This window comes from Salmo salar, unplaced genomic scaffold (assembly GCF_905237065.1).
Source record: "Salmo salar unplaced genomic scaffold, Ssal_v3.1, whole genome shotgun sequence".
Lineage (NCBI taxonomy): Eukaryota > Metazoa > Chordata > Actinopteri > Salmoniformes > Salmonidae > Salmo > Salmo salar.
The window spans coordinates 32,649-43,476 of record NW_025548407.1 but is presented as its reverse complement, the minus strand read 5'-3'; the positions used below and the strand labels follow the sequence as shown (position 1 = coordinate 43,476).

The 10,828-nt window shown below is 44.1% G+C and overlaps 21 non-coding genes across 21 annotated transcripts; all 21 read left to right on the top strand.

The window, feature by feature from the left end:
- The first annotated feature begins 15 nt into the window (after window positions 1–15).
- Window positions 16–88, top strand: trnak-cuu (transfer RNA lysine (anticodon CUU)). Its single transcript has one exon. It is a non-coding gene; the product is annotated as a tRNA-Lys (tRNA).
- A 442-nt stretch (window positions 89–530) lies between these two features.
- trnak-cuu (transfer RNA lysine (anticodon CUU)) lies at window positions 531–603 on the top strand. The gene has a single exon. It is a non-coding gene; the product is annotated as a tRNA-Lys (tRNA).
- Window positions 604–1,047: 444 nt separating this feature from the next.
- On the top strand, window positions 1,048–1,120 carry trnak-cuu (transfer RNA lysine (anticodon CUU)). Its single transcript has one exon. It is a non-coding gene; the product is annotated as a tRNA-Lys (tRNA).
- A 444-nt stretch (window positions 1,121–1,564) lies between these two features.
- On the top strand, window positions 1,565–1,637 carry trnak-cuu (transfer RNA lysine (anticodon CUU)). Its single transcript has one exon. It is a non-coding gene; the product is annotated as a tRNA-Lys (tRNA).
- Window positions 1,638–2,082: 445 nt separating this feature from the next.
- Window positions 2,083–2,155, top strand: trnak-cuu (transfer RNA lysine (anticodon CUU)). The gene has a single exon. It is a non-coding gene; the product is annotated as a tRNA-Lys (tRNA).
- A 444-nt stretch (window positions 2,156–2,599) lies between these two features.
- Window positions 2,600–2,672, top strand: trnak-cuu (transfer RNA lysine (anticodon CUU)). Its single transcript has one exon. It is a non-coding gene; the product is annotated as a tRNA-Lys (tRNA).
- Window positions 2,673–3,116: 444 nt separating this feature from the next.
- trnak-cuu (transfer RNA lysine (anticodon CUU)) lies at window positions 3,117–3,189 on the top strand. Its single transcript has one exon. It is a non-coding gene; the product is annotated as a tRNA-Lys (tRNA).
- Window positions 3,190–3,633: 444 nt separating this feature from the next.
- On the top strand, window positions 3,634–3,706 carry trnak-cuu (transfer RNA lysine (anticodon CUU)). Its single transcript has one exon. It is a non-coding gene; the product is annotated as a tRNA-Lys (tRNA).
- Window positions 3,707–4,150: 444 nt separating this feature from the next.
- Window positions 4,151–4,223, top strand: trnak-cuu (transfer RNA lysine (anticodon CUU)). Its single transcript has one exon. It is a non-coding gene; the product is annotated as a tRNA-Lys (tRNA).
- A 444-nt stretch (window positions 4,224–4,667) lies between these two features.
- Window positions 4,668–4,740, top strand: trnak-cuu (transfer RNA lysine (anticodon CUU)). Its single transcript has one exon. It is a non-coding gene; the product is annotated as a tRNA-Lys (tRNA).
- Window positions 4,741–5,184: 444 nt separating this feature from the next.
- On the top strand, window positions 5,185–5,257 carry trnak-cuu (transfer RNA lysine (anticodon CUU)). The gene has a single exon. It is a non-coding gene; the product is annotated as a tRNA-Lys (tRNA).
- A 445-nt stretch (window positions 5,258–5,702) lies between these two features.
- trnak-cuu (transfer RNA lysine (anticodon CUU)) lies at window positions 5,703–5,775 on the top strand. The gene has a single exon. It is a non-coding gene; the product is annotated as a tRNA-Lys (tRNA).
- Window positions 5,776–6,219: 444 nt separating this feature from the next.
- Window positions 6,220–6,292, top strand: trnak-cuu (transfer RNA lysine (anticodon CUU)). Its single transcript has one exon. It is a non-coding gene; the product is annotated as a tRNA-Lys (tRNA).
- Window positions 6,293–6,736: 444 nt separating this feature from the next.
- trnak-cuu (transfer RNA lysine (anticodon CUU)) lies at window positions 6,737–6,809 on the top strand. Its single transcript has one exon. It is a non-coding gene; the product is annotated as a tRNA-Lys (tRNA).
- A 445-nt stretch (window positions 6,810–7,254) lies between these two features.
- Window positions 7,255–7,327, top strand: trnak-cuu (transfer RNA lysine (anticodon CUU)). The gene has a single exon. It is a non-coding gene; the product is annotated as a tRNA-Lys (tRNA).
- Window positions 7,328–7,771: 444 nt separating this feature from the next.
- trnak-cuu (transfer RNA lysine (anticodon CUU)) lies at window positions 7,772–7,844 on the top strand. The gene has a single exon. It is a non-coding gene; the product is annotated as a tRNA-Lys (tRNA).
- Window positions 7,845–8,288: 444 nt separating this feature from the next.
- Window positions 8,289–8,361, top strand: trnak-cuu (transfer RNA lysine (anticodon CUU)). Its single transcript has one exon. It is a non-coding gene; the product is annotated as a tRNA-Lys (tRNA).
- Window positions 8,362–8,806: 445 nt separating this feature from the next.
- trnak-cuu (transfer RNA lysine (anticodon CUU)) lies at window positions 8,807–8,879 on the top strand. Its single transcript has one exon. It is a non-coding gene; the product is annotated as a tRNA-Lys (tRNA).
- A 445-nt stretch (window positions 8,880–9,324) lies between these two features.
- Window positions 9,325–9,397, top strand: trnak-cuu (transfer RNA lysine (anticodon CUU)). The gene has a single exon. It is a non-coding gene; the product is annotated as a tRNA-Lys (tRNA).
- A 444-nt stretch (window positions 9,398–9,841) lies between these two features.
- trnak-cuu (transfer RNA lysine (anticodon CUU)) lies at window positions 9,842–9,914 on the top strand. Its single transcript has one exon. It is a non-coding gene; the product is annotated as a tRNA-Lys (tRNA).
- A 444-nt stretch (window positions 9,915–10,358) lies between these two features.
- On the top strand, window positions 10,359–10,431 carry trnak-cuu (transfer RNA lysine (anticodon CUU)). Its single transcript has one exon. It is a non-coding gene; the product is annotated as a tRNA-Lys (tRNA).
- The last annotated feature ends 397 nt before the right edge of the window (window positions 10,432–10,828 follow it).

Here is a 10,828-nt window from a genome sequence, read left to right as displayed (position 1 = left end):
TAATATCATCGAGATGCCTGGCTAGCTCAGTCGGTAGAGCATGAGACTCTTAATCTCAGGGTCGTGGGTTCGAGCCCCACGTTGGGCGGTCCTTTTCTCCGCCGAAGAACCAACTCACTTTGCAAACAGCCATTCGTTTGGACTTTCGAGCAGGCTTGCCACCCTGCATTGCTGAAGTGTCAGGCATTGCTGGTGATACAGAAGACTATGAATTTGAATCCTAGCTTTGCCTGCTCTCTGACATTTTATCTCAATGACATACCTATTACTTATGAAACGTCCTCCTAAATGGCTGGAATAAATGCTCCTTTACTGGACAAGAAATAGATAAGCAGAGTGTTCAAGAAAAATACTTGCTCCTGGTGAGGCTCAAACTCACAACCTTGTCATCGATTTGATGCATACTGATGTATAACTACTACACGCTAACGATTGCACCACAGGATCCATTAAAAACACTCTCACTGATCACCATATTTTGCACAAACAGAGCTGTTCGATATTCGAAACAAGTCATTAAACATTGAGGTGCCTGGCTAGCTCAGTCGGTAGAGCATGAGACTCTTAATCTCAGGGTCGTGGGTTCGAGCCCCACGTTGGGCGGTCCTTTTCTCCGCCGAAGAACCAACTCACTTTGCAAACAGCCATTCGTTTCGACTTTCGAGCAGGCTTGCCACCCTGCATTGCTGAAGTGTCAGGCATTGCTGGTGATACAGAAGACTATGAATTTGAATCCTAGCTTTGCCTGCTCTCTGACATTTTATCTCAATGACATACCTATTACTTATGAAACGTCCTCCTAAATGGCTGGAATAAATGCTCCTTTACTGGACAAGAAATAGATAAGCAGAGTGTTCAAGAAAAATACTTGCTCCTGGTGAGGCTCAAACTCACAACCTTGTCATCGATTTGATGCATACTGATGTATAACTACTACACGCTAACGATTGCACCACAGGATCCATTAAAAACACTCTCACTGATCACCATATTTTGCACAAACAGAGCTGTTCGATATTCGAAACAAGTCATTAATATCATCGAGGTGCCTGGCTAGCTCAGTCGGTAGAGCATGAGACTCTTAATCTCAGGGTCGTGGGTTCGAGCCCCACGTTGGGCGGTCCTTTTCTCCGCCGAAGCACCAACTCACTTTGCAAACAGCCATTCGTTTGGACTTTCGAGCAGGCTTGCCACCCTGCATTGCTGAAGTGTCAGGCATAGCTGGTGATACAGAAGACTATGAATTTGAATCCTAGCTTTGCCTGCTCTCTGACATTTTATCTCAATGACATACCTATTACTTATGAAACGTCCTCCTAAATGGCTGGAATAAATGCTCCTTTACTGGACAAGAAATAGATAAGCAGAGTGTTCAAGAAAAATACTTGCTCCTGGTGAGGCTCAAACTCACAACCTTGTCATCGATTTGATGCATACTGATGTATAACTACTACACGCTAACGATTGCACCACAGGATCCATTAAAAACACTCTCACTGATCACCATATTTTGCACAAACAGAGCTGTTCGATATTCGAAACAAGTCATTAATATCATCGAGATGCCTGGCTAGCTCAGTCGGTAGAGCATGAGACTCTTAATCTCAGGGTCGTGGGTTCGAGCCCCACGTTGGGCGGTCCTTTTCTCCGCCGAAGCACCAACTCACTTTGCAAACAGCCATTCGTTTGGACTTTCGAGCAGGCTTGCCACCCTGCGTTGCTGAAGTGTCAGGCATTGCTGGTGATACAGAAGACTATGAATTTGAATCCTAGCTTTGCCTGCTCTCTGACATTTTATCTCAATGACATACCTATTACTTATGAAACGTCCTCCTAAATGGCTGGAATAAATGCTCCTTTACTGGACAAGAAATAGATAAGCAGAGTGTTCAAGAAAAATACTTGCTCCTGGTGAGGCTCAAACTCACAACCTTGTCATCGATTTGATGCATACTGATGTATAACTACTACACGCTAACGATTGCACCACAGGATCCATTAAAAACACTCTCACTGATCACCATATTTTTGCCCAAACAGAGCTGTTCGATATTCGAAACAAGTCATTAATATCATCGAGATGCCTGGCTAGCTCAGTCGGTAGAGCATGAGACTCTTAATCTCAGGGTCGTGGGTTCGAGCCCCACGTTGGGCGGTCCTTTTCTCCGCCGAAGCACCAACTCACTTTGCAAACAGCCATTCGTTTGGACTTTCGAGCAGGCTTGCCACCCTGCATTGCTGAAGTGTCAGGCATTGCTGGTGATACAGAAGACTATGAATTTGAATCCTAGCTTTGCCTGCTCTCTGACATTTTATCTCAATGACATACCTATTACTTATGAAACGTCCTCCTAAATGGCTGGAATAAATGCTCCTTTACTGGACAAGAAATAGATAAGCAGAGTGTTCAAGAAAAATACTTGCTCCTGGTGAGGCTCAAACTCACAACCTTGTCATCGATTTGATGCATACTGATGTATAACTACTACACGCTAACGATTGCACCACAGGATCCATTAAAAACACTCTCACTGATCACCATATTTTGCACAAACAGAGCTGTTCGATATTCGAAACAAGTCATTAATATCATCGAGGTGCCTGGCTAGCTCAGTCGGTAGAGCATGAGACTCTTAATCTCAGGGTCGTGGGTTCGAGCCCCACGTTGGGCGGTCCTTTTCTCCGCCGAAGCACCAACTCACTTTGCAAACAGCCATTCGTTTGGACTTTCGAGCAGGCTTGCCACCCTGCATTGCTGAAGTGTCAGGCATTGCTGGTGATACAGAAGACTATGAATTTGAATCCTAGCTTTGCCTGCTCTCTGACATTTTATCTCAATGACATACCTATTACTTATGAAACGTCCTCCTAAATGGCTGGAATAAATGCTCCTTTACTGGACAAGAAATAGATAAGCAGAGTGTTCAAGAAAAATACTTGCTCCTGGTGAGGCTCAAACTCACAACCTTGTCATCGATTTGATGCATACTGATGTATAACTACTACACGCTAACGATTGCACCACAGGATCCATTAAAAACACTCTCACTGATCACCATATTTTGCACAAACAGAGCTGTTCGATATTCGAAACAAGTCATTAATATCATCGAGATGCCTGGCTAGCTCAGTCGGTAGAGCATGAGACTCTTAATCTCAGGGTCGTGGGTTCGAGCCCCACGTTGGGCGGTCCTTTTCTCCGCCGAAGCACCAACTCACTTTGCAAACAGCCATTCGTTTGGACTTTCGAGCAGGCTTGCCACCCTGCATTGCTGAAGTGTCAGGCATTGCTGGTGATACAGAAGACTATGAATTTGAATCCTAGCTTTGCCTGCTCTCTGACATTTTATCTCAATGACATACCTATTACTTATGAAACGTCCTCCTAAATGGCTGGAATAAATGCTCCTTTACTGGACAAGAAATAGATAAGCAGAGTGTTCAAGAAAAATACTTGCTCCTGGTGAGGCTCAAACTCACAACCTTGTCATCGATTTGATGCATACTGATGTATAACTACTACACGCTAACGATTGCACCACAGGATCCATTAAAAACACTCTCACTGATCACCATATTTTGCACAAACAGAGCTGTTCGATATTCGAAACAAGTCATTAATATCATCGAGGTGCCTGGCTAGCTCAGTCGGTAGAGCATGAGACTCTTAATCTCAGGGTCGTGGGTTCGAGCCCCACGTTGGGCGCTCCTTTTCTCCGCCGAAGAACCAACTCACTTTGCAAACAGCCATTCGTTTGGACTTTCGAGCAGGCTTGCCACCCTGCATTGCTGAAGTGTCAGGCATTGCTGGTGATACAGAAGACTATGAATTTGAATCCTAGCTTTGCCTGCTCTCTGACATTTTATCTCAATGACATACCTATTACTTATGAAACGTCCTCCTAAATGGCTGGAATAAATGCTCCTTTACTGGACAAGAAATAGATAAGCAGAGTGTTCAAGAAAAATACTTGCTCCTGGTGAGGCTCAAACTCACAACCTTGTCATCGATTTGATGCATACTGATGTATAACTACTACACGCTAACGATTGCACCACAGGATCCATTAAAAACACTCTCACTGATCACCATATTTTGCACAAACAGAGCTGTTCGATATTCGAAACAAGTCATTAATATCATCGAGGTGCCTGGCTAGCTCAGTCGGTAGAGCATGAGACTCTTAATCTCAGGGTCGTGGGTTCGAGCCCCACGTTGGGCGGTCCTTTTCTCCGCCGAAGCACCAACTCACTTTGCAAACAGCCATTCGTTTGGACTTTCGAGCAGGCTTGCCACCCTGCATTGCTGAAGTGTCAGGCATTGCTGGTGATACAGAAGACTATGAATTTGAATCCTAGCTTTGCCTGCTCTCTGACATTTTATCTCAATGACATACCTATTACTTATGAAACGTCCTCCTAAATGGCTGGAATAAATGCTCCTTTACTGGACAAGAAATAGATAAGCAGAGTGTTCAAGAAAAATACTTGCTCCTGGTGAGGCTCAAACTCACAACCTTGTCATCGATTTGATGCATACTGATGTATAACTACTACACGCTAACGATTGCACCACAGGATCCATTAAAAACACTCTCACTGATCACCATATTTTGCACAAACAGAGCTGTTCGATATTCGAAACAAGTCATTAATATCATCGAGGTGCCTGGCTAGCTCAGTCGGTAGAGCATGAGACTCTTAATCTCAGGGTCGTGGGTTCGAGCCCCACGTTGGGCGCTCCTTTTCTCCGCCGAAGCACCAACTCACTTTGCAAACAGCCATTCGTTTGGACTTTCGAGCAGGCTTGCCACCCTGCATTGCTGAAGTGTCAGGCATTGCTGGTGATACAGAAGACTATGAATTTGAATCCTAGCTTTGCCTGCTCTCTGACATTTTATCTCAATGACATACCTATTACTTATGAAACGTCCTCCTAAATGGCTGGAATAAATGCTCCTTTACTGGACAAGAAATAGATAAGCAGAGTGTTCAAGAAAAATACTTGCTCCTGGTGAGGCTCAAACTCACAACCTTGTCATCGATTTGATGCATACTGATGTATAACTACTACACGCTAACGATTGCACCACAGGATCCATTAAAAACACTCTCACTGATCACCATATTTTGCACAAACAGAGCTGTTCGATATTCGAAACAAGTCATTAATATCATCGAGGTGCCTGGCTAGCTCAGTCGGTAGAGCATGAGACTCTTAATCTCAGGGTCGTGGGTTCGAGCCCCACGTTGGGCGCTCCTTTTCTCTGCCGAAGAACCAACTCACTTTGCAAACAGCCATTCGTTTGGACTTTCGAGCAGGCTTGCCACCCTGCATTGCTGAAGTGTCAGGCATTGCTGGTGATACAGAAGACTATGAATTTGAATCCTAGCTTTGCCTGCTCTCTGACATTTTATCTCAATGACATACCTATTACTTATGAAACGTCCTCCTAAATGGCTGGAATAAATGCTCCTTTACTGGACAAGAAATAGATAAGCAGAGTGTTCAAGAAAAATACTTGCTCCTGGTGAGGCTCAAACTCACAACCTTGTCATCGATTTGATGCATACTGATGTATAACTACTACACGCTAACGATTGCACCACAGGATCCATTAAAAACACTCTCACTGATCACCATATTTTTGCCCAAACAGAGCTGTTCGATATTCGAAACAAGTCATTAATATCATCGAGATGCCTGGCTAGCTCAGTCGGTAGAGCATGAGACTCTTAATCTCAGGGTCGTGGGTTCGAGCCCCACGTTGGGCGGTCCTTTTCTCCGCCGAAGAACCAACTCACTTTGCAAACAGCCATTCGTTTGGACTTTCGAGCAGGCTTGCCACCCTGCATTGCTGAAGTGTCAGGCATTGCTGGTGATACAGAAGACTATGAATTTGAATCCTAGCTTTGCCTGCTCTCTGACATTTTATCTCAATGACATACCTATTACTTATGAAACGTCCTCCTAAATGGCTGGAATAAATGCTCCTTTACTGGACAAGAAATAGATAAGCAGAGTGTTCAAGAAAAATACTTGCTCCTGGTGAGGCTCAAACTCACAACCTTGTCATCGATTTGATGCATACTGATGTATAACTACTACACGCTAACGATTGCACCACAGGATCCATTAAAAACACTCTCACTGATCACCATATTTTGCACAAACAGAGCTGTTCGATATTCGAAACAAGTCATTAATATCATCGAGGTGCCTGGCTAGCTCAGTCGGTAGAGCATGAGACTCTTAATCTCAGGGTCGTGGGTTCGAGCCCCACGTTGGGCGGTCCTTTTCTCCGCCGAAGCACCAACTCACTTTGCAAACAGCCATTCGTTTGGACTTTCGAGCAGGCTTGCCACCCTGCATTGCTGAAGTGTCAGGCATTGCTGGTGATACAGAAGACTATGAATTTGAATCCTAGCTTTGCCTGCTCTCTGACATTTTATCTCAATGACATACCTATTACTTATGAAACGTCCTCCTAAATGGCTGGAATAAATGCTCCTTTACTGGACAAGAAATAGATAAGCAGAGTGTTCAAGAAAAATACTTGCTCCTGGTGAGGCTCAAACTCACAACCTTGTCATCGATTTGATGCATACTGATGTATAACTACTACACGCTAACGATTGCACCACAGGATCCATTAAAAACACTCTCACTGATCACCATATTTTGCACAAACAGAGCTGTTCGATATTCGAAACAAGTCATTAATATCATCGAGATGCCTGGCTAGCTCAGTCGGTAGAGCATGAGACTCTTAATCTCAGGGTCGTGGGTTCGAGCCCCACGTTGGGCGGTCCTTTTCTCCGCCGAAGCACCAACTCACTTTGCAAACAGCCATTCGTTTGGACTTTCGAGCAGGCTTGCCACCCTGCATTGCTGAAGTGTCAGGCATTGCTGGTGATACAGAAGACTATGAATTTGAATCCTAGCTTTGCCTGCTCTCTGACATTTTATCTCAATGACATACCTATTACTTATGAAACGTCCTCCTAAATGGCTGGAATAAATGCTCCTTTACTGGACAAGAAATAGATAAGCAGAGTGTTCAAGAAAAATACTTGCTCCTGGTGAGGCTCAAACTCACAACCTTGTCATCGATTTGATGCATACTGATGTATAACTACTACACGCTAACGATTGCACCACAGGATCCATTAAAAACACTCTCACTGATCACCATATTTTGCACAAACAGAGCTGTTCGATATTCGAAACAAGTCATTAATATCTATTGAGATGCCTGGCTAGCTCAGTCGGTAGAGCATGAGACTCTTAATCTCAGGGTCGTGGGTTCGAGCCCCACGTTGGGCGGTCCTTTTCTCCGCCGAAGAACCAACTCACTTTGCAAACAGCCATTCGTTTGGACTTTCGAGCAGGCTTGCCACCCTGCATTGCTGAAGTGTCAGGCATTGCTGGTGATACAGAAGACTATGAATTTGAATCCTAGCTTTGCCTGCTCTCTGACATTTTATCTCAATGACATACCTATTACTTATGAAACGTCCTCCTAAATGGCTGGAATAAATGCTCCTTTACTGGACAAGAAATAGATAAGCAGAGTGTTCAAGAAAAATACTTGCTCCTGGTGAGGCTCAAACTCACAACCTTGTCATCGATTTGATGCATACTGATGTATAACTACTACACGCTAACGATTGCACCACAGGATCCATTAAAAACACTCTCACTGATCACCATATTTTGCACAAACAGAGCTGTTCGATATTCGAAACAAGTCATTAATATCATCGAGGTGCCTGGCTAGCTCAGTCGGTAGAGCATGAGACTCTTAATCTCAGGGTCGTGGGTTCGAGCCCCACGTTGGGCGCTCCTTTTCTCCGCCGAAGAACCAACTCACTTTGCAAACAGCCATTCGTTTGGACTTTCGAGCAGGCTTGCCACCCTGCATTGCTGAAGTGTCAGGCATTGCTGGTGATACAGAAGACTATGAATTTGAATCCTAGCTTTGCCTGCTCTCTGACATTTTATCTCAATGACATACCTATTACTTATGAAACGTCCTCCTAAATGGCTGGAATAAATGCTCCTTTACTGGACAAGAAATAGATAAGCAGAGTGTTCAAGAAAAATACTTGCTCCTGGTGAGGCTCAAACTCACAACCTTGTCATCGATTTGATGCATACTGATGTATAACTACTACACGCTAACGATTGCACCACAGGATCCATTAAAAACACTCTCACTGATCACCATATTTTGCACAAACAGAGCTGTTCGATATTCGAAACAAGTCATTAATATCATCGAGGTGCCTGGCTAGCTCAGTCGGTAGAGCATGAGACTCTTAATCTCAGGGTCGTGGGTTCGAGCCCCACGTTGGGCGCTCCTTTTCTCCGCCGAAGAACCAACTCACTTTGCAAACAGCCATTCGTTTGGACTTTCGAGCAGGCTTGCCACCCTGCATTGCTGAAGTGTCAGGCATTGCTGGTGATACAGAAGACTATGAATTTGAATCCTAGCTTTGCCTGCTCTCTGACATTTTATCTCAATGACATACCTATTACTTATGAAACGTCCTCCTAAATGGCTGGAATAAATGCTCCTTTACTGGACAAGAAATAGATAAGCAGAGTGTTCAAGAAAAATACTTGCTCCTGGTGAGGCTCAAACTCACAACCTTGTCATCGATTTGATGCATACTGATGTATAACTACTACACGCTAACGATTGCACCACAGGATCCATTAAAAACACTCTCACTGATCACCATATTTTTGCCCAAACAGAGCTGTTCGATATTCGAAACAAGTCATTAATATCATTGAGATGCCTGGCTAGCTCAGTCGGTAGAGCATGAGACTCTTAATCTCAGGGTCGTGGGTTCGAGCCCCACGTTGGGCGGTCCTTTTCTCCGCCCGAAGCACCAACTCACTTTGCAAACAGCCATTCGTTTGGACTTTCGAGCAGGCTTGCCACCCTGCATTGCTGAAGTGTCAGGCATTGCTGGTGATACAGAAGACTATGAATTTGAATCCTAGCTTTGCCTGCTCTCTGACATTTTATCTCAATGACATACCTATTACTTATGAAACGTCCTCCTAAATGGCTGGAATAAATGCTCCTTTACTGGACAAGAAATAGATAAGCAGAGTGTTCAAGAAAAATACTTGCTCCTGGTGAGGCTCAAACTCACAACCTTGTCATCGATTTGATGCATACTGATGTATAACTACTACACGCTAACGATTGCACCACAGGATCCATTAAAAACACTCTCACTGATCACCATATTTTGCACAAACAGAGCTGTTCGATATTCGAAACAAGTCATTAATATCATCGAGGTGCCTGGCTAGCTCAGTCGGTAGAGCATGAGACTCTTAATCTCAGGGTCGTGGGTTCGAGCCCCACGTTGGGCGCTCCTTTTCTCTGCCGAAGAACCAACTCACTTTGCAAACAGCCATTCGTTTGGACTTTCGAGCAGGCTTGCCACCCTGCATTGCTGAAGTGTCAGGCATTGCTGGTGATACAGAAGACTATGAATTTGAATCCTAGCTTTGCCTGCTCTCTGACATTTTATCTCAATGACATACCTATTACTTATGAAACGTCCTCCTAAATGGCTGGAATAAATGCTCCTTTACTGGACAAGAAATAGATAAGCAGAGTGTTCAAGAAAAATACTTGCTCCTGGTGAGGCTCAAACTCACAACCTTGTCATCGATTTGATGCATACTGATGTATAACTACTACACGCTAACGATTGCACCACAGGATCCATTAAAAACACTCTCACTGATCACCATATTTTGCACAAACAGAGCTGTTCGATATTCGAAACAAGTCATTAATATCATCGAGATGCCTGGCTAGCTCAGTCGGTAGAGCATGAGACTCTTAATCTCAGGGTCGTGGGTTCGAGCCCCACGTTGGGCGGTCCTTTTCTCCGCCGAAGAACCAACTCACTTTGCAAACAGCCATTCGTTTGGACTTTCGAGCAGGCTTGCCACCCTGCATTGCTGAAGTGTCAGGCATTGCTGGTGATACAGAAGACTATGAATTTGAATCCTAGCTTTGCCTGCTCTCTGACATTTTATCTCAATGACATACCTATTACTTATGAAACGTCCTCCTAAATGGCTGGAATAAATGCTCCTTTACTGGACAAGAAATAGATAAGCAGAGTGTTCAAGAAAAATACTTGCTCCTGGTGAGGCTCAAACTCACAACCTTGTCATCGATTTGATGCATACTGATGTATAACTACTACACGCTAACGATTGCACCACAGGATCCATTAAAAACACTCTCACTGATCACCATATTTTGCACAAACAGAGCTGTTCGATATTCGAAACAAGTCATTAATATCATCGAGATGCCTGGCTAGCTCAGTCGGTAGAGCATGAGACTCTTAATCTCAGGGTCGTGGGTTCGAGCCCCACGTTGGGCGGTCCTTTTCTCCGCCGAAGAACCAACTCACTTTGCAAACAGCCATTCGTTTGGACTTTCGAGCAGGCTTGCCACCCTGCATTGCTGAAGTGTCAGGCATTGCTGGTGATACAGAAGACTATGAATTTGAATCCTAGCTTTGCCTGCTCTCTGACATTTTATCTCAATGACATACCTATTACTTATGAAACGTCCTCCTAAATGGCTGGAATAAATGCTCCTTTACTGGACAAGAAATAGATAAGCAGAGTGTTCAAGAAAAATACTTGCTCCTGGTGAGGCTCAAACTCACAACCTTGTCATCGATTTGATGCATACTGATGTATAACTACTACACGCTAACGATTGCACCACAGGATCCATTAAAAACACTCTCACTGATCACCATATTTTGCACA